This window comes from Hyperolius riggenbachi, chromosome 2 (assembly GCF_040937935.1).
Source record: "Hyperolius riggenbachi isolate aHypRig1 chromosome 2, aHypRig1.pri, whole genome shotgun sequence".
NCBI lineage: Eukaryota > Metazoa > Chordata > Amphibia > Anura > Hyperoliidae > Hyperolius > Hyperolius riggenbachi.
Window position 1 is genome coordinate 1229813 of NC_090647.1, and position 27653 is coordinate 1257465.

The 27653-nt window shown below is 50.2% G+C and overlaps 1 long non-coding RNA gene across 1 annotated transcript in view; it reads left to right on the top strand.

Moving 5' to 3' along the window:
- The first annotated feature begins 980 nt into the window (after positions 1-980).
- The window catches only part of LOC137542179 (uncharacterized), a 101902-nt gene continuing 75229 nt past the window's right edge, over positions 981-27653 (top strand). Inside the window, exon 1 of the long non-coding RNA XR_011025367.1 lies at positions 981-1052. This is a non-coding gene — a long non-coding RNA (uncharacterized lncRNA). The remainder of the gene's footprint in view (positions 1053-27653) is intronic.

Here is a 27653-nt window from a genome sequence, read left to right on the forward strand (position 1 = left end):
CACATATATATCACACTTCTATACAGCAGGGGGAGGTGGCAGCGCTTCCCAAGACAGGCTGCATCTGACTGACCAGCAGCACACACATATATATCACACTTCTATACAGCAGGGGGAGGTGGCAGCACTTCCCAAGACAGGCTGCATCTGACCAGCAGCACACACATATATATCACACCACTATACAGCAGGAGGAGGTGGCAGCACTTCCCAAGACAGGCTGCATCTGACTGTCCAGCAGCACACACATATATATCACACTTCTATACAGCAGGAGAGGTGGCAGCGCTTCCCAAGACAGGCTGCATCTGACTGACCAGCAGCACACACATATATATCACACTTCTATACAGCAGGGGGAGGTGGCAGCAATTCCCAAGACAGGCTGCATCTGACTGACCAGCCGCACACACATATATATCACACTTGTACCTCAGTAAGGTCTATCCCTGTTTCTCTCCTTTTCTTTCTCCTCCATGCCTAAATTCAGCATTTGAGATTTCTTTTCATCCATGACGTTGTGAAAAGAGTTTATTGCTGTATTCTACAATGAGCAAAAAAGAGAAGATTCTGTATAACTGTGCCTTGCGGTGCTGGCCACAAAGAGTTTACGTAGTAGAAAGAGGTGGGAAATTGAGTCAGTTAATCTATGCCCATCCCATCTTCTTGAATATTGCCTGACTAGGATGTTGGGGGAATGGGGGAGGAGTTCAGATGCCAGACAGGCCAGACAGTACGGTAGTGAAGCATGAATAATATAAGAACTGCTTTAGTCACATGTTATGTTGCCAGCAAGCTATGAATTTGTAAATGTGTGTTTTTCTGATGGTCACCTCTCTGTTTGCAGTTAGTTTGTGGGGTGGTTGATTATCCGGCCACGGTCTGCATGATGGAAGACTGCGAATGTGAACGGGAAAGAATTGTTCGGAAAGTTGGCTTTTCAGATGTCATAAAATCCACACGAGAACACGTGGATGCCTGTCTGAACATATCTGTTATAGATGCATATCCTTTTGACTGGAATACAAATACCTCTCGCAACTGCATAGAAGGTGAGTAAACACCCAGGTGACAAACCGCGCTACGTCAACAAACGTTTCTTCTCATAGGAGAGCATTGCAACCAGTCAATGGGCTCGATTCACAAAGCGGTGCTAACCCAGTTAGAGACTTTAGGCATGATAACCATTTCACCACGCTGGTGAAAAGCCAGTTTAGGCGTGATAAGTTTAGGTGTGATAAGTTTAGGCGTGCTAAGTTTAGGCATGCTAAGTTTAGATAAGTTTAGATCGCACGCAAAGTCCCGCACACAAAGCAGCGCCATTAAACTCTATGCAAAGTGCACCAGTCTTTGCTAGAGTAAAACTTTTGATCAGCTGTGCACTGCGGTGCTAACACAGTTGGCGCTTAAACTTAGCATGCCTAAACTTATCACACCTAAACTTATCACACCTAAACTTATCACACCTAAACTTATCACACCTAGGGCTCGATTCACCAAGCGGTGCAAAGTGTTAGCACCGTGGTGAAAAGGCCCTTATCACGCCTAAAGTCACTTTAGGCATGATAAGTAGAAACTCGCGCGAAGTTGCCGCGCGTGCGTACGCGCGTACGCGCGTAAGTGCGCGCGCAACACCCGACGCTTCGCGCGAAGCTCCCATTAAGCCCTATGGGACTTTGCGCGCGCTCTCACGCGCGTACGCGCGGTAACTTCGCACGAAGAGCAGGAAAAATCGGTGATAACTCAGTGGTGAAAAGGTCAAAGACTTTAGGCGTGATAACTGGGTTATCACCGCTTTGTGAATCGAGCCCCTAAACTTATCACACCTGGGGCCTGATTCACAAAGCGGTGCTAACAGTTAGCACGCTGGTGAAAAGCCCTTTATCATGCCTAAACTCAGTTTAGGCATGATGGGCTCGATTCACAAAGCGGTGCTAACCCAGTTAGAGACTTTAGGCATGATAACCATTGCACCATGCTGGTGAAAAGCCAGTTTAGGTGTGATAAGTTTAGGCATGATAAGTTTAGGTGTGATAAGTTTAGGCATGCTAAGTTTAGATAAGTTTAGATCACTTGCAAAGTCCCGCACGCAAAGCAGCGCCATTAAACTTTATACGAAGTGCACCAGTCTTTGCTAGCGTAAAACTTTTGATCAGCTGTGGACTGTGGTGCTAACGCAGTTGTCGCTTAAACTTATCACACCTAAACTTATCACACCTAAACTTATCATGCCTAAACTTATCACACCTAAACTTATCACACCTAAACTTATCACGCCTAAACTTATCACTCCTAAACTTATCATGCCTAAACTGAGTTTAGGCATGATAAAGGGCTTTTCACCAGGGTGCTAACTGTTAGCACCGCTTTGTGAATCAGGCCCGATAAGTTTAGGGGCTCGATTCACAAAGCGGTGCAAAGTGTTTGCACGCTGGTGAAAAGGCCCTTATCACGCCTAAACTCACTTTAGGCATGATAAGAAGAAACTCGCGCGAAGTTACCGCGCATACGCGCGTACGCGCGTAAGTGCGCGCGCAGCACCCGACGCTTCGCGCGAAGCTCCCATTAAGCCCTATGGGACTTTGCGCGCGCGCTCACGCGCGTACGCGCGGTAACTTCGCGCGAAGAGCAGGAAAAAGCGGTGATAACTCAGTGGTGAAAAGGTCATCACGCCTAAAGTCTTTTAGGCGTGATAACTGGGTTATCACCGCTTTGTGAATCAAGCCCTAGGTGTGATAAGTTTAGGTGTGATAAGTTTAGGCATGATAAGTTTAGGTGTGATAAGTTTAGGTGTGATAAGTTTAGGCATGATAACTTTAGGCATGATAAGTTTAGGCGTGATAAGTTTAAGCGCCAACTGCGTTAGCACCGCAGTGCACAGCTGATCAAAAGTTTTACGCTAGCAAAGTCTGATGCACTTCGTATAAAGTTTAATGGTGCTGCTTTGCGTGCGGGACTTTGCAAGCGATCTAAACTTATCTAAACTTAGCATGCCTAAACTTATCACACCTAAACTTATCATGCCTAAACTTATCACACCTAAACTGGCTTTTCACCAGCATGGTGCAATGGTTATCATGCCTAAAGTCTCTAACTGGGTTAGCACCGCTTTGTGAATCGAGCCCCTAAACTTATCATGCCTAAACCTAAGTTTAGGCATGATAAAGGGCTTTTCACCAGAGTGCTAACTGTTAGCACCGCTTTGTGAATCAGGCCCAATGAGTCCCACATCTAACACTGCAGATTATTCACCTTCAATAAGAACTCTACAGACAGAACCAGGCTTACACAAACCACCCTTCAGGAACCATTCACTGACATAACTGTCTGCACTGCTACAGACAGAACCAGGCTTACAGTAACCACCCTTCAGGAACCATTCACTAACATAACTGTCTGCACAGCTACAGACAGAACCAGGCTTATAGTAACCACCCTTCAGGAACCATTCACTAACATAACTGTCTGCACTGCTACAGACAGAACCAGGCTTACAGTAACCACCCTTCAGGAACCATTCACTGACATAACTGTCTGCACTGCTACAGACAGAACCAGGCTTATAGTAACCACCCTTCAGGAACCATTCACTGACATAACTGTCTGCACTGCTACAGACAGAACCAGGCTTACAGTAACCACCCTTCAGGAACCATTCACTGACATAACTGTCTGCACTGCTACAGACAGAACCAGGCTTATAGTAACCACCCTTCAGGAACCATGCACTGACATAACTGTCTGCACTGCTACAGACAGAACCAGGCTAACAGAAACCACCCTTCAGGAACCATTCACCAGTGGTGCTCAGCAGAGCTCGAATATTCGAGTAGCTCGAATATTCGAGCTCTTTTCCAGCTATTCGAGCTCGGTATTCGAGCTCCGAATAGCTGTAGCTATTCGAATGGGCTATTCGCGTACACTCGAATAGCCCATTCACTATTCGAGCTATTCGAGCAAACGGCGCTATTCGAGCTCGGTACCGAGCTCGAATAGCGTCATAGCCCAGATTGATGTCCTTAGAGCCAATCAGAGGGCTCCCAGGCCCTCTGACGGCAGCCAATCACAGAGGGGGACCCTGGCCAGCCCCTACCCTATAAATAGCGGCCGCCATGTTACGTTTCTCCGTCCTTGCCTGAGACTTGCATAGAGAGAGAGTTGCTCCTTTGTGCTTTGGCTTAGCAAGAGCTTTATTGTGGTCATTTACCTAGCGTTTTTGCTCACATACACCTCCTATACACACCTATATTGTTGTTAGTTAGTTAGACATTGTATTTTAGTTAGTAGCTTTTGTGTTACATAGAGACAGGCCAGCTGCTGCAGGCTTACAGCTTTAGGCCTCAGGGCCTGCCTGTGTGGGCACTGGGCAGCTGTCCTCCTGTCCTCTGTTTATTTCTCTCTATTCTATACCAGTATTTCTGCTGTCCTTTACTACTGATTGTATTAGTATTGTAGTTATATACTGTAACTGTACTAGGACACTCACTGTCACTGTTCATAGGCTACTAGCTGCTCCTGCGTGTGTGCACTCACTGTCTGTGTACACACTACACACACTCTATTTCCAAGTTCTGATAACTGATTGATTATTGTAATTGAATATTGTAATTAGTTAGTTGTACTCACTGTTACTACTTACTGTACTAGGAGTCTAGGGGCTCGATTCACAAAGCGGTGCAAAGTGTTAGCACCATGGTGAAAAGGCCCTTATCACGCCTAAAGTCACTTTAGGCATGATAAGAAGAAACTCGCGCGAAGTTGCCGCGCGTATGCGCGTACGCGCGTACGCGCGCGCGCAACACCCGACGCTTCGCGCGAAGCTCCCATTAAGCCCTATGGGACTTTGCGCGCGCTCTCACGCGCGTACGCGCGAACTCGCTTACGCGCGGTAACTTCGCGCGAAGAGCAGGAAAAATCGGTGATAACTCAGTGGTGAAAAGGTCATCACGCCTAAAGTCTTTTAGGCGTGATAACTGGGTTATCACCGCTTTGTGAATCGAGGCCTAGGACACTCAGTCACTGTTCATAGGCTACTAGCTCCTGCGTGTGTGCACTCACTGTCTGTGTACACACTACACACACTCTATTTCCTTCTGATAACTGATTGATTATTGTAATTAGTTAGTTGTACTTACTGTTACTACTTACTGTACTAGGACTAGGAGTCTAGGACACTCAGTCACTGTTCATAGGCTACTAGCTCCTGCGTGTGTGCACTCACTGTCTGTGTACACACACTACACACACTCTATTTCCTTCTGATAACTGATTGATTATTGTAATTAGTTAGTTGTACTTACTGTTACTACTTACTGTACTAGGAGTCTAGGACACTCAGTCACTGTTCATAGGCTACTAGCTCCTGCGTGTGTGCACTCACTGCCTGTGTACACACACTACACACACTCTATTTCCTTCTGATAACTGATTGCTTATTGTAATTAGTTAGTTGTACTTACTGTTACTACTTACTCTTACTGTACTAGGAGTCTAGGACACTCAGTCACTGTTCATAGGCTACTAGCTCCTGCGTGTGTGCACTCACTGTCTGTGTACACACACTACACACACTCTATTTCCTTCTGATAACTGATTGATTATTGTAATTAGTTAGTTGTACTTACTGTTACTACTTACTGTACTAGGAGTCTAGGACACTCAGTCACTGTTCATAGGCTACTAGCTCCTGCGTGTGTGCACTCACTGTCTGTGTACACACTACACACACTCTATTTCCTTCTGATAACTGATTGATTATTGTAATTAGTTAGTTGTACTTACTGACTGTTACTACTTACTTACTTACTGTACTAGGGACACTCACTCAGTCACTGTTCATAGGCTAGCTCCTGCGCGTGTTTGCGCGTGCGTGCACTCACTGTCTGTAGTGTACACACACTAAATTTACTTGTGATTACTACTGATTATTGTAACTGCTAGTTGTACTTCCTGACTGTTACTACTTACTTACTGTACTAGGGACACTCACTCAGTCACCTCACCCACCAACCCACTCCATTAAAGTACCCCACTTTTCACCCGCCCTTTTAAAAAACTTTTGTCTATACGCCCAAAACATCGAAGATGTCTGGAAGTGGCAGCCAGCGCGGTTTGGGCAAGGGGAAGGGCAGCAAGGGAATCAGGAGGAGAGGGAGCAGCATTGTGGCAAGCCGTGGGTGCGGGCGCGCCACCATGCACAGTTCCGCAGCAGCAGCAGCAGCGTCAGTGGCTAACATTCCTCCCATAGCCACTGGCCGTGGACGCCTTGGGCGCCGCCCAGCAGGAGCATCTGCAACTCACGCTGCAGAGACACAGCAGCAGCAGCGTGTAGCACCTGCTCCGATTTTCCTCCAGCCGGGTCGGAAACGTCCCATTGAGGAAAAGCATGCAGACACTGTGGTGCAACTCATGACGGAGGATGAGCAGCCCGCCATCAGCTCTGCATCTGAGGCCTCCACCCTCACCACCACCACCACCACCCCTGTTCGCAGCAGCCGCCCAGCAGGGTCTGGGGAGGAGGCCAGTTCACCGTCACTCGCCGACCTGTCATTCAGCAGTCTTTTGACCCCAGGCATTATGAGTAAATTGTCTGCTGTTGTTGGCGATCTTGAGGAGGAGATGCTGATGGGCACTTTGGGGGATGAGGGATTGGACAGCAAGACTGTGGCGACAGTCAAGCAGCCCATCCATGCATCAGGAGAGGAGTTTGGGGGGTCCTCATCCCAGCAGGACATGTTTCAGGAGGGGGAGGATGTTGATGACCCGGTGACAGACAGAGACTGGGTGCCACCACCTCCAGGGGATGTCGTCCTCAGCAGCTCAGAGGAGGAAGAGGAGGATGCTCTTGTGGGCCTTGCAAGGAGGCGCATCATTGCAAGCATTGGCAGCAGCAGTAGGCAGGTCCCACAGCCTGCTGGTGTCTCAGGCTCAGCAGCAGCAGCAGCAGCAGCATCCGCCAGTACCACCACCAGCCGCACCCAAGCCCCCCAAGCCCCCCCCCCCAACCACCACAGGGAGACAGGCAGCAGTGCTTCCATGCCGTAGGAGGATGTTTCTGTCACCAATCTGGCGCTTTTTCACCATGCCCACAGTGTACAGCAAGTACGCCACTTGCAACCACTGTCAGCGGAAGTTGAGCAGAGGTGCAGACCCCTTAAAGTTCTGCACCAGCTCGCTCATCAACCACCTTGCTGCGAAACATTTCCACCAGCATCAGGAGTTCCAGAGGCTGAAGGCATCTGGTGCTGGCAGTGGTACCACACCCATCACTGCACAGCCTTCAGCAGCAGCAGCAACACCCACCCTCCTGCTCCTCCAGCAGCACCAGCAGGAGTGCGGAAACGCACTGCTCCTCCCCCCTCTGCAACGCCTGCCGCCGACACTGAGGCCTGTTCTGGCAGCCAGTCCTCAGTGGCCTCCTCCGCTGTGTCTGCTGATTCCCGTGCCAGCAAAAGGCCACGCCAGAGCCTTTTGAGCGAGTCCTTCCAGGGGGTGGTTAGGGCTCTGCCTCCCAGCAGCCGTCGCGTGCGGCAGCTGAACGGCTTGCTGGCACGGGCCATGTGCTCCCAACTCCTGCCGTACACGCTCGTGCAGGAGGGGAGCGACATTCGTGCGCTGCTTGCTTGCGCAGCCCCAGACTGGCAGCTCCCCAGCAGACACTTTTTCTCCCGCAAGGCCATTCCTGCACTGCACCGCTTTGTGATGGCCAATGTGGAGCGAGGGCTGGAGCACGCGGTTGGTGAAAGGGTCCACGTCACCATGGACTCCTGGAGCAGCCTCTTCGGGACAGGCCGCTACCTGTCCTTCACTGTCCACTGGGTCAGCTTGGTGGAAGGGGGTGAGGATGGGAGAGCAGCAGCGGGCACAGCAGCAGCAGCAACACAGTGGGTGGTGCCACCCCGCAGGGTCAGGGGAACTGCAGCAGGTTCCTCCGATCCTCTGCCATCCTCCGGCACACCTGGCCAAACCCCCCGCCTCAGCAGCAGCGTGAAGGCCCGCCACTGCCAAGCGCTGCTGCACTTGGTCAGCCTTGGGAAGACCAAGCTGACGGCAACCCATGTGTTGGCCAAACTCCAGGAGCAGGAGAGGATTTGGCTGACCCCCAGAGGCCTCAGAGTCGGAGAGGTGGTGGCCGACAATGGGGCCAATCTGGTTGCCGCAATAGACAGGGGAAACCTGACCCACATCCCCTGTCTTGCCCACGTGCTGAACCTGGTAGTGCAGAAGTTCTTGCGCACCTACCAGGGGATGGGCGAACTGCTGGAAACGGCAAGGAACGTTGTGCGTCACTTCCGGCGCTCAGCTGCAGCCTGTGCGAGCCTGGAAGACGTGCAAAAGGAGCTGGATCTGCCACGCCTTCGGCTGATCCTTGACGTTCCGACTCGCTGGAACTCCACCCTGGCGATGTTGGAGCGTCTGGTTGAACAGAAGCACGCTGTCAACCAGTACCTTGCCCTGGCCACTGTTTCCGCCGCTCAGAGAAGGGACAAGACCAGCAACATCCCGTCCATCGTCCCCGATGATGACTGGAGGCACATGCAGCAGGTGTGCTTAGTGCTGGCTCCCTTTCTGCAGGCCACTAACATGGTGAGCAGGGACCATGCTATGGTCTGCGAGTGGGTGCCCCTGGTTTGTCTGCTGAACAGGGCCCTCGATGCTTTGCTGGAACAGGGAGCGGCAGCCTTGGACCAGCAGGAGCGGCAAGCAGCTGCACAGTCCACCTCTGAGGGGGAGGAGGAGGAGGACTTGGTGGAGGTCCCTGACCTTGCTGCTGATGAGGGGGAGCAGCACAGTGCAGCTGAGTTGGTGCGGGGGTGGAGAGAGGATGAGGCGGCAGAGGAGGAGGATGAGGAGGACAGCACTGCCGTCAATGTGCCAGCACACGTGGCCCGCCTCTTCCCAATGGCAGCGCACATGCTGGCGTGCCTGCGCAAGGACCCCAGGGTGATCCAGATGAAGCAGAGGGAGGACATCTGGATCAGCATGATGTTGGACCCACGCCTCAAGGGGAAGTTGAGCCAGTTCCTGCCGCCTGCAGGAGGAGACCCAGCGCAACAAATAAGGAGCTTGCAGCAGGCCCTTGTTGAGCGCTTGAAGGAAGCCTTCCCCCAGCCTTCCACCCCCACTGTCCAGCAGCCAGCACAGAGGCAGCAGCAGGTGCCTGCATCCAGCAGCAAGCGCCCCACAGACCTGCTGTCTCTCAGCCACGAGCTCTACAGGACTGTAGAGGCTCCGGCAGCAGTGACTAGAGAGGAGGTGCATGCAGCAGCATCCTCCACCGGTCACAGCCAGCGCCTGACCCGCATGGTGGCTGACTACATGGGGTCCTACAGCGGGCTTGACAGCGATGCCCCTGTTGATCCCATGGAGTATTGGGTCAAGCGCCTGGAGATCTGGAGCGAGCTGGCGCAGTACGCCCTGGAAGTGCTGTCCTGCCCCCCTTCCAGCGTGCTGTCCGAGCGCTGCTTCAGTGCAGCTGGTGGTGTGGTCACCGAGAAACGCTCACGTCTGTCTCACAAGTCTGTGGACAGACTGACGTTTCTCAAGATGAACCAGGCGTGGGTGGAAGGCGATTTCCTGGCCCCTGTTGTCGGCGAGAGGGGGACATGAACTGGCTAAGAACCATCGTTAATGTGCCTTACCACCCTTTACCACCTCCTGGCTCCTGCTCACTAAGCCAGCCTGGTTCACTTTGACTATTACGTCGCCTGCAGCCACACATTTTACACCTACAGTGGGCTGCTGTGTACTGCCCTTCTGCTGTATGTCTGTGTTTCCCACTGCCAGGGTACACAGATTTACCTTCTGCTGCCACTCTGCCACCAGCTATTACGTCAAACAATAGCTATATATCTGTGTAATTTGTTTTACAAACAAAACCAAAAAACCATAAAAAAAAAAAAAAAAGGTTTAATTTTTCTGAGGTGCCCGGGTTGAAAACTGTGTTGTCCCAGTTGTGTATTGGACACAATGTGGGCTACACGACCGCTGTCTGGGACCTCCTGCCTGCTGTGTTTATTTACAGCCCTGGTATCACCGCTAGGTACCAGGGCTATTATGTCACGCTGCCTGCCTGCTGCCACACTCACACTACTCCTCCATTCCTCCTGCTGATGCTGCTGTCTGTCTGTGTTTCCCAACGCCAGGGTACACAGATTTACCTTCTGCTGCCACTCTGCCACCAGCTATTACGTCAAACAATAGCTGCTCACATTACTCCTCCATTCCTCCTGCTGCTGCTGTCTGTCTGTCTGTGTTTCCCAACGCCAGGGTACACAGATTTACCTTCTGCTGCCACTCTGCCACCAGCTATTACGTCAAACAATAGCTATATATCTGTGTAATTTGTTTTACAAACAAAACCAAAAAACCATAAAAAAAAAAAAAGGTTTAATTTTTCTGAGGTGCCCGGGTTGAAAACTGTGTTGTCCCAGTTGTGTATTGGACACGATGTGGGCTGCACGACCGCTGTCTGGGACCTCCTGTTGTGTTCATTTACGGCCTGGTATCACCGCTAGGTACCAGGGCTATTATGTCACGCTGCCTGCCTGCTGCCACACTCACACTACTCCTCCATTCCTCCTGCTGATGCTGCTGTCTGTCTGTGTTTCCCAACGCCAGGGTACACAGATTTACCTTCTGCTGCCACTCTGCCACCAGCTATTACGTCAAACAATAGCTGCTCACATTACTCCTCCATTCCTCCTGCTGCTGCTGTCTGTCTGTCTGTGTTTCCCAACGCCAGGGTACACAGATTTACCTTCTGCTGCCACTCTGCCACCAGCTATTACGTCAAACAATAGCTGCTCACATTACTCCTCCATTCCTCCTGCTGCTGCTGCTGCTGTCTGTCTGTCTGTGTTTCCCAACGCCAGGGTACACAGATTTACCTTCTGCTGCCACTCTGCCACCAGCTATTACGTCAAAAAATAGCTATATCTGTCTGTGTAATTTGTTGTAAAAACAAAACTACAAAACCATAAAAAAAAAAAAAAAGGTTTAATTTTTCTGAGGTGCCCGGGTTGAAAACTGTGTTGTCCCAGTTGTGTATTGGACACAATGTGGGCTGCACGACCGCTGTCTGGGACCTCCTGTTGTGTTCATTTACGGCCTGGTATCACCGCTAGGTACCAGGGCTATTATGTCACGCTGCCTGCCTGCTGCCACACTCACACTACTCCTCCATTCCTCCTGCTGATGCTGCTGTCTGTCTGTGTTTCCCAACGCCAGGGTACACAGATTTACCTTCTGCTGCCACTCTGCCACCAGCTATTACGTCAAACAATAGCTGCTCACATTACTCCTCCATTCCTCCTGCTGCTGCTGCTGCTGTCTGTCTGTCTGTGTTTCCCAACGCCAGGGTACACAGATTTACCTTCTGCTGCCACTCTGCCACCAGCTATTACGTCAAACAATAGCTGCTCACATTACTCCTCCATTCCTCCTGCTGCTGCTGCTGCTGTCTGTCTGTCTGTCTGTGTTTCCCAACGCCAGGGTACACAGATTTACCTTCTGCTGCCACTCTGCCACCAGCTATTACGTCAAAAAATAGCTATATCTGTCTGTGTAATTTGTTGTAAAAACAAAACTACAAAACCATAAAAAAAAAAAAAAGGTTTAATTTTTCTGAGGTGCCCGGGTTGAAAACTGTGTTGTCCCAGTTGTGTATTGGACACAATGTGGGCTACACGACCGCTGTCTGGGACCTCCTGCCTGCTGTGTTTATTTACAGCCCTGGTATCACCGCTAGGTACCAGGGCTATTATGTCACGCTGCCTGCCTGCTGCCACACTCACACTACTCCTCCATTCCTCCTGCTGATGCTGCTGTCTGTCTGTGTTTCCCAACGCCAGGGTACACAGATTTACCTTCTGCTGCCACTCTGCCACCAGCTATTACGTCAAACAATAGCTGCTCACATTACTCCTCCATTCCTCCTGCTGCTGCTGCTGCTGTCTGTCTGTCTGTGTTTCCCAACGCCAGGGTACACAGATTTACCTTCTGCTGCCACTCTGCCACCAGCTATTACGTCAAAAAATAGCTATATCTGTCTGTGTAATTTGTTGTAAAAACAAAACTACAAAACCATAAAAAAAAAAAAGGTTTAATTTTTCTGAGGTGCCTGGGTTGAAAACTGTGTTGTCCCAGTTGTGTATTGGACACAATGTGGGCTGTACGACCGCTGTCTGGGACCTCCTGCCTGCTGTGTTTATTTACAGCCCTGGTATCACCGCTAGGTACCAGGGCTATTATGTCACGCTGCCTGCCTCATTGACTGCCTGCTGCCACACACTCATCCTCCTCCTCCTGCTGCTGAATTTACCTCCTGCTGTCTGTGTGTTTCCACTGCCAGGGAGCACATACAATGGCGCTTCCAACATGCGTGCGCCACCAGCTATTTGTTACGCTCAAAAATAGCTGCATTTCTTTAAAAAAAAAATTTGAAAAGAGAAATAAGTGAAGAAGAAGACGATATAGAAGAAGATGAAGAAGATGAAGAAGAAGAAGATGAAGAAGAAGAAGAAGAAGAAGAAGGAGAAGAAGATGAAGAAGAAGATGAAGAAGATGAAGATGAAGAAGATGAAGAAGATGAAGATGAAGAAGATGAAGAAGAAGAAGATGATGAAGAAGAAGAAGACGATGAAGAAGAAGATGAAGAAGATGAAGAAGAAGAAGAAGATGAAGAAGTTGAAGATGAAGAAGATGAAGAAGAAGAAGATGAAGATGAAGAAGAAGAAGAAGGAGAAGAAGAAGAAGAAGATGAAGAAGATGAAGAAGATGAAGAAGAAGAAGAAGATGAAGAAGTTGAAGATGAAGAAGATGAAGAAGAAGAAGAAGAAGAAGAAGAAGATGAAGAAGATGAAGAAGATGAAGAAGAAGATGAAGAAGATGAAGAAGAAGATGAAGAAGAAGATGAAGAAGATGAAGAAAAAGAAGATGAAGAAGAAGAAGATGATGATGAAGAAGATGAAGAAGAAGAAGAAGAAGACAATATAAAAGAAGAAGAAGATATAGAAGAAGATATAGAAGAAGAAGATATAGAAGAAGAAGAAGAAGAAGAAGAAGATATAGAAGATAAAGAAGAAGAAGAAGAAGTATATACAGTACTGAACAAATTTCTGGACACAACTTCTCTTTTCAACTTTTTTTTTTTAAAGGAACATCCCCACATAATCACTTGCTGTTGTTACTTGGAAAAAAAGAGGTTTCTTGCATCACTCACCCTCAAAACAAGTGTTGGAAGCTATTTAAGGCCATTTCGAATAGTCAGCTCGAATAATGAGCTCGAATACCGACTCGAATAGTGAGCTCGAATTCCGAGGTCGAATCGAATAGTAAAAATTATTCGACTCGAATATTCGACTGATCTCGAATAATTTACTATTCGAATTCGACCTAACTCGAATTTTGAAAAGGGGTATTTGAGCAACACTACCATTCACTGACATAACTGTCTGCACTGCTACAGACAGAACCAGGCTTACAGTAACCACCCTTCAGGAACCATTCACTGACATAACTGTCTGCACTGCTACAGACAGAACCAGGCTAACAGAAACCACCCTTCAGGAACCATTCACTAACATAACTGTCTGCACTGCTACAGACAGAACCAGGCTTATAGTAACCACCCTTCAGGGACCATTCACTGACATAACTGTCTGCACTGCTACAGACAGAACCAGGCTTATAGTAACCACCCTTCAGGAACCATTCACTGACATAACTGTCTGCACTGCTACAGACAGAACCAGGCTTACAGTTAGTGTTGGGCGAACACCTAGATGTTCGGGTTCGAGAACGTTCGCCGAACATCGCCGCGATGTTCGGGTGTTCGCGCCGAACTCCGAACATAATGGAAGTCAATGAGGACCCGAACTTTCGTGCTTTGTAAAGCTTCCTTACATGCTACATACCCCAAATTAGCAGGGTATGTGCACCTTGGGTGTGGGTACAAGAGGAAAAAAAATATTTGAAAAAGAGCTTATAGTTTTTGAGAAAATTGATTGTAAAGTTTCAAAGGAAAAACTGTCTTTTAAATGCTGAAAATGTCATGTTTCTTTGCACAGTTAACATGCTTTTTACCGCCATGCAGTCATAAATGTAATAAAGAGAAGAGGTTCCATAAACAGGGACCGGTAACGCTAACCCAGCAGCAGCAGCAGAACACGTGATGGAACAGGAGGAGGCGCAGGAGGAGAAGGCCACGCTTTGAGACACAACAACCCATGCCTTGCATGAGGACAAGAAGCGTGTGGATAGCATGCTTTGTACCGCCATGCAGTCATAAATGTAATAAAGAGAAGAGGTTCCATAAACAGGGACCGGTAACGCTAACCCAGCAGCAGCAGCAGCACACGTGATGGAACAGGAGGAGGCGCAGGAGGAGAAGGCCACGCTTTGAGACACAACAACCCAGGCCTTGCATGAGGACAAGAAGCGTGCGGATAGCATGCTTTGTACTGCCATGCAGTTATAAATGTAATAAAGATAAGAGGTTCCATAAACAGGGACCGGCAACGCTAACCCAGCAGGAGCAGCACACGTGATGGAACAGGAACAGGCGCAGGAGGAGAAGGCCATGTTTTTCTGAGACACAACAACCCAGGCCTTGCATGAGGACAAAAAGCGTGCGGATATAGCAGCAATGCTTTTTGCCGCCATGCAGTCATAAATGTAATACAGATGAGAGGTTCAATAAACAGGGACCGGAAACACTAAACCATCCCAGATGTTCATTGGTCATGTTACTTGGTTGGGGTCCTGGAGTGTTGCGTAGTCGTTTCCAATCCAGGATTGATTCATTTTAATTTGAGTCAGACGGTCTGCATTTTCTGTGGAGAGGCGGATACGCCGATCTGTGACGATGCCTCCGGCAGCACTGAAACAGCGTTTCGAATAGAACGCTGGCTGCCGGGCAAGCCAGCACCTCTATTGCGTACATTGCCAGTTCGTGCCAGGTGTCTAGCTTCGATACCCAATAGTTTAAGGGTGCAGATGGATTGTTAGACACAGCTATGCCATCTGACATGTAGTCCTTGACCATCTTCTCCAGGCGATCGGTGTTGGAGGTGGATCTGCACGCTTGCTGTTCAGTGGGTTGCTGCTGCATGGGTGTCAGAAAATTTTCCCACTCCAAGGACACTGCCGATACCATTCCCTTTTGGGCACTAGCTGCGGCTTGTGTTGTTTGCTGCCCTCCTGGTCGTCCTGGGTTTGCGGAAGTCAGTCTGTCGGCGTACAACTGGCTAGAGGAGGGGGAGGATGTCAATCTCCTCTCTAAAGTCTCCACAAGGGCCTGCTGGTATTCTTCCATTTTGACCTGTCTGACTCTTTCTTCAAGCAGTTTTGGAACATTGTGTTTGTACCGTGGATCCAGAAGGGTATATAAACCCAGTAATTGGTGTTGTCCCGAATGCGCACAATGCGTGGGTCGCGTTCAATGCAGTCTAGCATGAATTGAGCCATGTGTGCCAGAGTCCTACCAGAATCCTCATCATCCTCTTGTGAGCGTTGTGATAGTTGTTGTGATGCATCATAGTCGTCACCTTCTTCCTGGTCTGCTTCTGCTGACCATTCGCGCTGAATTGTGGAAGTCCAACGTGCACCGCTCTGGCCCTCGTCAGTGGTGGCAGGAAATTCCTGCTCCAACTCCAGCTGTTCCTCCTCCTCTTCTTCGTCATAGCTGCTGGGGCCAGCGTTTCCTGAGGCGGATGGCCTGATGTTGGTACCATCACGCTGATCGTTTTCTCCTTCAGATATCCCCAGTTGCATCATGACAGCTGTTTCCTTGATTTTCAACATTGACCTCTTCAGTAAACACAGCAGTGGTATGGTAATGCTGACTGAAGAGTTGTCACTGCTCACAAGCAACGTGGATTGCTCAAAATTTTGCAGGACTTGGCAGAGGTCCAACATGTTGGCCCAATCGGATCCACAGAAGCTTGGCAGCTGGCCGGATGCGCCTCGGTACTGCGCCGTCATGTACTGGACCACTGCACTCCTCTGCTCGCAAAAGCGGGCTAGCATGTGCAGCGTAGAATTCCAGCGCGTAGGGACATCACACAGCAAGCGATGGTGGGGGAGATTGAAGCGCTCCTGCATCTTGGCGAGTTCCCCCGAAGCAGTACTTGAATTTCTACAATGTTTGGCAACTCGTCGCACCTTCAACAGAAGATCGGCAGGAACCGCTGAACTACTAGGTTCATCACGTGCGCCAGGCAAGGGATGTGTGTCAGCTTAGCCAACCTTAAAGCGCGAATGAGATTACTCCCATTATCACACACAACCATGCCCGGTTTCAGGTCCAGCGGTGCCAGCCACAAATCCGTCTGTTCCTTTATTCCCCTCCAAATTCCCTCCCCTGTGTGCTGCTTATCCCCAAGGCAGATCAGCTTCAGCAACGCTTGCTGACGCATGCCAACAGCTGTGCTGCACTGCTTCCACGATCCTACTGCTGCTGGGTTAGCGTTTCCGGATGAGGTACAGCTTTGAGATGCGTTGGAGGAGAAGGAGTCAGAGAGGTAGCTGCTGCTGTTGTTATCCAGTGGGAGGGACGGCGGTGCAGCTGTTTGCAGCGTGGGCAGCACCCGCGCCGTAGCAGGTGAGGAATCGCTGCCAGGCTCCACAAGGTTCACCCAGTGCGCGGTAAGGGAGATGTATCGACCCTGGCCGAACGCACTCGTCCAGGTGTCAGTGGTGAGGTGAACCTTGCAGGCAACGGCATTCTTCAAGCTTCGGGTTATTTTGCTGACCACGTGCTCATGCAACTCAGGCACTGCAGAGCGCGCAAAGTGGTAGCGGCTGGGAACCACGTAACGTGGGATGGCCACTGACATCATGCCCTTGAAGCTGTTTGTCTCCACCACTCGATATGGCAGCATTTCGCAGGCCAGAAGCTTGGCTATGCTGGCTGTTACTGCCACGGCCCGGGGGTCATTTGCTGGCAATTTCCTCTTGCGCTCAAACATCTCCGACACAGACAACTGAACCGTAGGGCTGCACACTGAAGGGCTGTTGGTTGTTGTGTTTGATGAACACTGGGAGACCTCAAGAGCACTACTCCGGAAAGTGACAGTGTCAGCGTCGTCTGATGTTTGTGAATGTTGTGAATCATGCAATGGCTGGGCTACTGCTGCTGCTGAGGCGGGTCTGGTGGTGAGTCTGGTGAACCCAAGGGAGGCAGTGTTGCTGGTACCCTGTCCTGTCGAGTTTGCCCACAGAGTGGGATGTTTGGATAGCATGTGGCGGCTCATGCTGGTGGTGGAGAGGTTGTCAATACTTTTCCCCCTGCTCAGGCGGGTCTTGCACACCTTGCAAATCGCCATGGTAACATCCTCAGTGCAGTCTTCAAAGAAAGCCCAGACTTTGGAGCACCTGCCTTGCTGGCGATTTCTGTTTGCGCCTCTTTTGCCTCTCAAAGGAACTTCCACGCTTGTGGTGCCTGAAATTTCGCGCCGCCTACCTTGTGGCACAAGGCGAACTCGTGCAGCAGTGGGTTCTTCAACAGACTCATCTGTGCTGCTGCTACGACGGCGATGTTCTCGTTCACAAACAAAATCTGGGTCTCTGTCCACATTGTCCATACCCTCCTCTTCCATCTCCTCAAACTCGTCATATGTCATTGTGGGGGGCCGCCGCCGTGGAGTAGAGCTCCCCAGAACAACCTCTGTGCAGCTCACTCCAACGTCGTCTTCCAGATCTTGTCGGCCGACCTCCTGCAATTGCAACCCCTCCTGCCCAACTTGCTCTGGGATTTGGGTTTCCGAGTCCTCCTCGGACTCGCCTTGTATTTCAGTGCCCGGTGCATTTCCCACAGTTAATGGTTGTGAATCCAGGAACAACATTTCTGGCTGTTCCTCCATTGACCTTTCAAAGGTGGAAGTTTGTTGGCCTGGGAATAGCTCCTGCGAATACCCCATTGTGTCCTGAGGTAATTCATCAGACTGGTTATCTGGCAGTTGTGTGCGTGGTGTCGCTGCCGGTTGTGTCAGCTTTGTGCCCACTGGCTCCTTGTAACTGGCTGAGGACTCGGACCTCGTGCGTGATGTGCTGGTGCTGCTTAACCCACTGCTGGACGCTTGAGAGGTCATCCAAGTAATTATCTGGTCCTGTTCTTTTGGATCTGTGAGGGTTGTTGTCCTGGACAACATGGGCGGTATTGAGTGGGTTTTCTTGGGTGCTCCCCTGTGGCCTGTACGTGAACCGTCAGGGGAAACACCTCTTCCCTTGCCCCTCCCTCTTTCACCGGATTTCTTCCTCATTTCACTTATCCTTAAAGTACACGCTGACTGGCAGCAGTACAGTGGCAGTACAGAAATGCTATACAGTGGTGGGTGAGCGGTGTACCACTATTGCCAGCAGCGACACAGAGCACAATGCTATACAGTGGCGGGTGAGCGGTGTACTACTGTTCCTAGCAGACACAGAGTGGCAGTAAACACAATGCTATATAGTGTGGCTGAGCCGTGTACACACAATGGCAGTAAACAATGCTATTTAGTCTGGCTGAGCGGTGTACACAGAGTGGCAGTACACACAATGCTATATAGTCTGGCTGAGCCGTGTACACACAGTGGCAGTAAACAATGCTATATAGTCTGGCTGAGCCGTGTACACACAGTGGCAGTAAACAATGCTATATAGTCTGGCTGAGCGGTGTACACAGAGTGGCAGTACACACAATGCTATATAGTCTGGCTGAGCGGTGTACACAGAGTGGCAGTAAACACAATGCTATATAGTGTGGATGAGCGGTGTACACAGAGTGGCAGTAAACAATGCTATATAGTCTGGCTGAGCGGTGTACACAGAGTGGCAGTACACACAATGCTATATACTCTGGCTGAGCGGTGTACACAGAGTGGCAGTACACACAATGCTATATAGTCTGGCTGAGCCGTGTACACACAGTGGCAGTAAACAATGCTATATAGTCTGGCTGAGCGGTGTACACACAGTGGCAGTAAACAATGCTATATAGTCTGGCTGAGCCGTGTACACAGAGTGGCAGTACACACAATGCTATATAGTCTGGCTGAGCGGTGTACACACAGTGGCAGTACACACAATGCTATATAGTCTGGCTGAGCGGTGTACACAGAGTGGCAGTACACACAATGCTATATAGTCTGGCTGAGCGGTGTACACAGAGTAGCAGTAAACAATGCTATATAGTCTGGCTGAGCGGTGTACACACAGTGGCAGTACACACAATGCTATATAGTCTGGCTGAGCGGTGTACACAGAGTGGCAGTACACACAATGCTATATAGTCTGGCTGAGCCGTGTACACACAGTGGCAGTAAACAATGCTATATAGTCTGGCTGAGCCGTGTACACACAGTGGCAGTAAACAATGCTATATAGTCTGGCTGAGCGGTGTACACAAAGTGGCAGTACACACAATGCTATATAGTCTGGCTGAGCGGTGTACACAGAGTGGCAGTAAACACAATGCTATATAGTGTGGCTGAGCCGTGTACACACAGTGGCAGTAAACAATGCTATATAGTCTGGCTGAGCGGTGTACACAGAGTGGCAGTACACCCAATGCAATATAGTCTGGCTGAGCGGTGTACACAGAGTGGCAGTAAACAATGCTATATAGTCTGGCTGAGCGGTGTACACAGAGTGGCAGTAAACAATGCTATATAGTCTGGCTGAGCGGTGTACACAGAGTGGCAGTACACACAATGCTATATAGTCTGGCTGAGCGGTGTACACAGAGTGGCAGTAAACAATGCTATATAGTCTGGCTGAGCGGTGTACACAGAGTGGCAGTAAACAATGCTATATAGTCTGGCTGAGCGGTGTACACAGAGTGGCAGTACACACAATGCTATATAGTCTGGCTGAGCCGTGTACACACAGTGGCAGTAAACAATGCTATATAGTCTGGCTGAGCGGTGTACACACAGTGGCAGTACACACAATGCTATATAGTCTGGCTGAGCGGTGTACACACAGTGGCAGTACACACAATGCTATATAGTCTGGCTGAGCGGTGTACACAGAGTGGCAGTACACACAATGCTATATAGTCTGGCTGAGCCGTGTACACAGAGTGGCAGTAAACAATGCTATATAGTCTGGCTGAGCGGTGTACACAGAGTGGCAGTAAACAATGCTATATAGTCTGGCTGAGCGGTGTACACAGAGTGGCAGTACACACAATGCTATATAGTCTGGCTGAGCCGTGTACACACAGTGGCAGTAAACAATGCTATATATAGCGTGGCTGAGCGAGGTACACAGTGGCAGTACACACAATGCTATATAGTGTGGCTGAGCGGTGTACACAGAGTAGCAGTAAACAATGCTATATAGTCTGGCTGAGCGGTGTACACACAGTGGCAGTACACACAATGCTATATAGTCTGGCTGAGCGGTGTACACAGAGTGGCAGTACACACAATGCTATATAGTCTGGCTGAGCCGTGTACACACAGTGGCAGTAAACAATGCTATATAGTCTGGCTGAGCCGTGTACACACAGTGGCAGTAAACAATGCTATATAGTCTGGCTGAGCGGTGTACACAAAGTGGCAGTACACACAATGCTATATAGTCTGGCTGAGCGGTGTACACAGAGTGGCAGTAAACACAATGCTATATAGTGTGGCTGAGCCGTGTACACACAGTGGCAGTAAACAATGCTATATAGTCTGGCTGAGCGGTGTACACAGAGTGGCAGTACACACAATGCTATATAGTCTGGCTGAGCGGTGTACACAGAGTGGCAGTAAACAATGCTATATAGTCTGGCTGAGCGGTGTACACACAGTGGCAGTAAACAATGCTATATAGTCTGGCTGAGCGGTGTACACAGAGTGGCAGTACACACAATGCTATATAGTCTGGCTGAGCGGTGTACACAGAGTGGCAGTAAACAATGCTATATAGTCTGGCTGAGCGGTGTACACAGAGTGGCAGTAAACAATGCTATATAGTCTGGCTGAGCGGTGTACACAGAGTGGCAGTACACACAATGCTATATAGTCTGGCTGAGCCGTGTACACACAGTGGCAGTAAACAATGCTATATATAGCGTGGCTGAGCGAGGTACACAGTGGCAGTACACACAATGCTATATAGTGTGGCTGAGCGGTGTACACAGAGTGGCAGTACACACAATGCTATATAGTCTGGCTGAGCGGTGTACACACAGTGGCAGTACACACAATGCTATTTAGTCTGGCTGAGCGGTGTACACAGAGTGGCAGTACACACAATGCTATATAGTCTGGCTGAGCCGTGTACACACAGTGGCAGTAAACAATGCAATATAGTCTGGCTGAGCCGTGTACACACAGTGGCAGTAAACAATGCTATATAGTCTGGCTGAGCGGTGTACACAAAGTGGCAGTACACACAATGCTATATAGTCTGGCTGAGCGGTGTACACAGAGTGGCAGTAAACACAATGCTATATAGTGTGGCTGAGCCGTGTACACACAGTGGCAGTAAACAATGCTATATAGTCTGGCTGAGCGGTGTACACAGAGTGGCAGTACACACAATGCTATATAGTCTGGCTGAGCCGTGTACACACAGTGGCAGTAAACAATGCTATATATAGCGTGGCTGAGCGAGTTACACAGTGGCAGTACACACAATGCTATATAGTGTGGCTGAGCGGTGTACACAGAGTAGCAGTAAACAATGCTATATAGTCTGGCTGAGCGGTGTACACACAGTGGCAGTACACACAATGCTTTATAGTCTGGCTGAGTGGTGTACACAGAGTGGCAGTACACACAATGCTATATAGTCTGGCTGAGCCGTGTACACACAGTGGCAGTAAACAATGCTATATAGTCTGGCTGAGCCGTGTACACACAGTGGCAGTAAACAATGCTATATAGTCTGGCTGAGCGGTGTACACAAAGTGGCAGTACACACAATGCTATATAGTCTGGCTGAGCGGTGTACACAGAGTGGCAGTAAACACAATGCTATATAGTGTGGCTGAGCCGTGTACACACAGTGGCAGTAAACAATGCTATATAGTCTGGCTGAGCGGTGTACACAGAGTGGCAGTACACACAATGTTATATAGTCTGGCTGAGCGGTGTACACAGAGTGGCAGTAAACAATGCTATATAGTCTGGCTGAGCGGTGTACACAGAGTGGCAGTACACACAATGCTATATAGTCTGGCTGAGCCGTGTACACACAGTGGCAGTAAACAATGCTATATAGTCTGGCTGAGCGGTGTACACACAGTGGCAGTACACACAATGCTATATAGTCTGGCTGAGCGGTGTACACACAGTGGCAGTACACACAATGCTATATAGTCTGGCTGAGCGGTGTACACAGAGTGGCAGTAAACAATGCTATATAGTCTGGCTGAGCGGTGTACACAGAGTGGCAGTACACACAATGCTATATAGTCTGGCTGAGCCGTGTACACACAGTGGCAGTAAACAATGCTATATATAGCGTGGCTGAGCGAGGTACACAGTGGCAGTACACACAATGCTATATAGTGTGGCTGAGCGAGCGGTGTACTACTGTTCCCAGCAGCGACACACAATGACTGGGGGGACCCTGGCTAGCGTGGCTGGAGCACGAACTACCCTGCCTGCCTACACAAAGCTAAACCCACAGACAAATGGCGGAGATATGACGTGGTTCGGGTATTTATTTACCCGAACCACGTGACCCGTTCGGCCAATCAGAGCGCGTTCAGGGTCCGAACCACGTGACCCGTTCGGCCAATCACAGCGCTAGCCGAACGTTCGGGGAACGTTCGGCCATGCGCTCTTAGTTCGGCCATGTGGCCGAACGGTTTGGCCGAGCACCATCAGGTGTTCGGCCAAACTCGAACATCACCCGAACAGGGTGATGTTCTGCAGAACCCGAACAGTGGCGAACACTGTTCGCCCAACACTGACGTGATGGAACAGGAGGAGGCGCAGGAGGAGAAGGCTACACTTTGAGACACAACAACCCAGGCCTTGCATGAGGACAAGAAGTGTGCGGATAGCATGCTTTTTACCGCCATGCAGTCATAAATGTAATAAAGAGAAGAGGTTCCATAAACAGGGACCGGTAACGCTAACCCAGCAGCAGCAGCAGCACACGTGATGGAACAGGAGGAGGCGCAGGAGGAGAAGGCCACGCTTTTTGAGACACAACAACCCAGGCCTTGCATGAGGACAAGAAGCGTGCGGATAGCATGCTTTGTACCGCCATGCAGTCATAAATGTAATAAAGAGAAGAGGTTCCATAAACAGGGACCGGTAACGCTAACCCAGCAGCAGCACACGTGATGGAACAGGAGGAGGCGCAGGAGGAGAAGGCCACGCTTTGAGACACAACAACCCAGGCCTTGCATGAGGACAAGAAGCGTGCGGATAGCATGCTTTTTACCGCCATGCAGTCATAAATGTAATAAAGAGAAGAGGTTCCATAAACAGGGACCGGTAACGCTAACCCAGCAGCAGCAGCAGCACACGTGATGGAACAGGAGGAGGCGCAGGAGGAGAAGGCCATGCTTTGAGACACAACAACCCAGGCCTTGCATGAGGACAAGAAGCGTGCGGATAGCATGCTTTTTACCGCCATGCAGTCATAAATGTAATAAAGAGAAGAGGTTCTATAAACAGGGACCGGTAACGCTAACCCAGCAGCAGCAGCAGCAGCACACGTGATGGAACAGGAGCAGGCGCAGGAGGAGAAGGCCATGCTTTTTGAGACACAACAACCCAGGCCTTGCATGAGGACAAAAAGCGTGCGGATATAGCAGCAATGCTTTTTGCCGCCATGCAGTCATAAATGTAACACAGATGAGAGGTTCAATAAACAGGGACCGGAAACGCTAAACCATCCCAGATGTTCATTGGTCATGTTACTTGGTTGGGGTCCTGGAGTGTTGCGTAGTCATTTCCAATCCAGGATTGATTCATTTTAATTTGAGTCAGACGGTCTGCATTTTCTGTGGAGAGGCGGATACGCCGATCTGTGACGATGCCTCCGGCAGCACTGAAACAGCGTTCCGACATAACGCTGGCTGCCGGGCAAGCCAGCACCTCTATTGCGTACATTGCCAGTTCGTGCCAGGTGTCTAGCTTCGATACCCAATAAATGAAGGGTGCAGATGGATTGTTAGACACAGCTACGCCATCTGACATGTAGTCCTTGACCATCTTCTCCAGGCGATCGGTGTTGGAGGTGGATCTGCACGCTTGCTGTTCAGTGGGTTGCTGCTGCATGGGTGTCAGAAAATTTTCCCACTCCAAGGACACTGCCGATACCATTCCCTTTTGGGCACTAGCTGCGGCTTGTGTTGTTTGCTGCCCTCCTGGTCGTCCTGGGTTTGCGGAAGTCAGTCTGTCGGCGTACAACTGGCTAGAGGAGGGGGAGGATGTCAATCTCCTCTCTAAAGTCTCCACAAGGGCCTGCTGGTATTCTTCCATTTTGACCTGTCTGACTCTTTCTTCAAGCAGTTTTGGAACATTGTGTTTGTACCGTGGATCCAGAAGGGTATAAACCCAGTAATTGGTGTTGTCCAGAATGCGCACAATGCGTGGGTCGCGTTCAATGCAGTCTAGCATGAATTGAGCCATCTGTGCCAGAGTCCTACCAGAATCCTCATCATCCTTTTGTGAGCGTTGTGATAGTTGTTGTGATGCATCATAGTCGTCACCTTCTTCCTGGTCTGCTTCTGCTGACCATTCGCGCTGAATTGTGGAAGTCCAACGTGCACCGCTCTGGCCCTCGTCAGTGGTGGCAGGAAATTCCTGCTCCAACTCCAGCTGTTCCTCCTCCTCTTCTTCGTCATAGCTGCTGGGGCCAGCGTTTCCTGAGGCGGATGGCCTGATGTTGGTACCATCACGCTGATCGTTTTCTCCTTCAGATTCCCCCAGTTGCATCATGACAGCTGTTTCCTTGATTTTCAACATTGACCTCTTCAGTAAACACAGCAGTGGTATGGTAATGCTGACTGAAGAGTTGTCACTGCTCACAAGCAACGTGGAGTGCTCAAAATTTTGGAGGACTTGGCAGAGGTCCAACATGTTGGCCCAATCGGATCCACAGAAGCTTGGCAGCTGGCCGGATGCGCCTCGGTACTGCGCCGTCATGTACTGGACCACTGCACTCTTCTGCTCGCAAAAGCGGGCTAGCATGTGCAGCGTAGAATTCCAGCGCGTAGGGACATCACACAGCAAGCGATGGTGGGGGAGATTGAAGCGCTCCTGCATCTTGGCGAGTGCCCCCGAAGCAGTACTTGAATTTCTACAATGTTTGGCCACTCGTCGCACCTTCAACAGAAGATCGGCCACGCCTGGGTATGTCTTCAGGAACCGCTGAACTACTAGGTTCATCACGTGCGCCAGGCAAGGGATGTGTGTCAGCTTAGCCAACCTTAAAGCGCGAATAAGATTACTCCCATTATCACACACAACCATGCCCGGTTTCAGGTCCAGCGGTGCCAGCCACAAATCCGTCTGTTCCTTTATTCCCCTCCAAATTTCCTCCCCTGTGTGCTGGTTATCCCCAAGGCAGATCAGCTTCAGCAACGCTTGCTGACGCATGCCAACAGCTGTGCTGCACTGCTTCCACGATCCTACTGCTGCTGGTGCTGGGTTCGCATTTCCGGAAGAGGTACAGCTTTGAGATGCATTGGAGGAGAAGGAGTAAGAGAGGTAGCTGCTGCTGTTGTTATCCAGTGGGAGGGACAGCGGTGCAGCTGTTTGCGGCGTGGGCAACACCCGCGCCGTAGCAGGTGAGGAATCGCTGCCAGGCTCCACAAGGTTCACCCAGTGCGCGGTAAGGGAGATGTATCGACCCTGGCCGAACGCACTCGTCCAGGTGTCAGTGGTGAGGTGAACCTTGCAGGCAACGGCATTCTTCAAGCTTCGGGTTATTTTGCTGACCACGTGCTCATGCAACTCAGGCACTGCAGAGCGCGCAAAGTGGTAGCGGCTGGGAACCACGTAACGTGGGATGGCCACTGACATCATGCCCTTGAAGCTGTTTGTCTCCACCACTCGATATGGCAGCATTTCGCAGGCCAGAAGCTTGGCTATGCTGGCTGGCTGTTACTGCCACGGCCCGGGGGTCATTTGCTGGCAATTTCCTCTTGCGCTCAAACATCTCCGAGACAGACAACTGAATCGTAGGGCTGCACACTGAAGGGCTGTTGGTTGTTGTGTTTGATGAAGACTGGGAGACCTCAAGAGCACTACTCCGGAAAGTGACAGTGTCAGCGTCGTCTGATGTTTGTGAATGCTGTGAACCACGCAATGGCTGGGCTACTGCTGCTGCTGAGGCGGGTCTGGTGGTGAGTCTGGTGAACCCAAGGGAGGCAGTGTTGCTGGTACCCTGTCCTGCCGCGTTTGCCCACAGAGTGGGATGTTTGGATAGCATGTGGCGGCTCATGCTGGTGGTGGAGAGGTTGTTAATACTTTTCCCCCTGCTCAGGCGGGTCTTGCACACCTTGCAAATCGCCATGGTAACATCCTCAGTGCAGTCTTTAAAGAAAGCCCAGACTTTGGAGCACCTGCCTTGCTGGCGATTTCTGTTTGCGCCTCTTTTGCCTCTCAAAGGAACTTCCACGCTTGTGGTGCCTGAAATTTCGCGCCGCCTACCTTGTGGCACAAGGCGAACTCGTGCAGCAGTGGGTTCTTCAACAGACTCATCTGTGCTGCTGCTACGACGGCGATGTTCTCGTTCACAAACAAAATCTGGGTCTCTGTCCACATTGTCCATACCCTCCTCTTCCATCTCCTCAAACTCGTCATATGTCATTGTGGGCCGCCGCCGTGGAGTAGAGCTCCCCAGAACAACCTCTGCGCAGCTCACTCCAACGTCGTCTTCCAGAGCTTCTCGGCTTCTCCTGCAATTGCAACCCCTCCTGCCCAACTTGCTCTGGGATTTGGGTTTCAAAGTCCTCGGACTCGCCTTGCATTTCAGTGTGCGGTGCATTTCCCACAGTTAATGGTTGTGAATCCGGGCACAACATTTCTGGCTGTTCCTCCATTGACCTTTCAAAGGTGGAAGTTTGTTGGCCTGGGAATAGCTCCTGCGAATACCCCATTGTGTCCTGAGGTAATTCATCGGACTGGTTATCTGGCAGTTGTGTGCGTGGTGTCGCTGCCGGTTGTGTCAGCTTTGTGCCCACTGGCTCCTTGTAACTGGCTGAGGACTCGGACCTCGTGCGTGATGTGCTGGTGCTGCTTAACCCACTGCTGGACGCTTGAGAGGTCATCCAAGTAATTATCTGGTCCTGTTCTTTTGGATCTGTGAGGGTTGTTGTCCTGGACAACATGGGTGGTATTGAGTGGGTTTTCTTGGGTGCTCCCCTGTGGCCTGTACGTGAACCGTCAGGGGAAACACCTCTTCCCTTGCCCCTCCCTCTTTCACCGGATTTCTTCCTCATTTCACTTATGCTTAAAGTACACGCTGACTGGCAGCAGTACAGTGGCAGTACAGAAATGCTATACAGTGGTGGGTGAGCGGTGTACCACTATTGCCAGCAGCAACACAGAGCACAATGCTATACAGTGGCGGGTGAGCGGTGTACTACTGTTCCCAGCAGACACAGAGTGGCAGTAAACACAATGCTATATAGTGTGGCTGAGCCGTGTACACACAGTGGCAGTAAACAATGCTATATAGTCTGGCTGAGAGGTGTACACAGA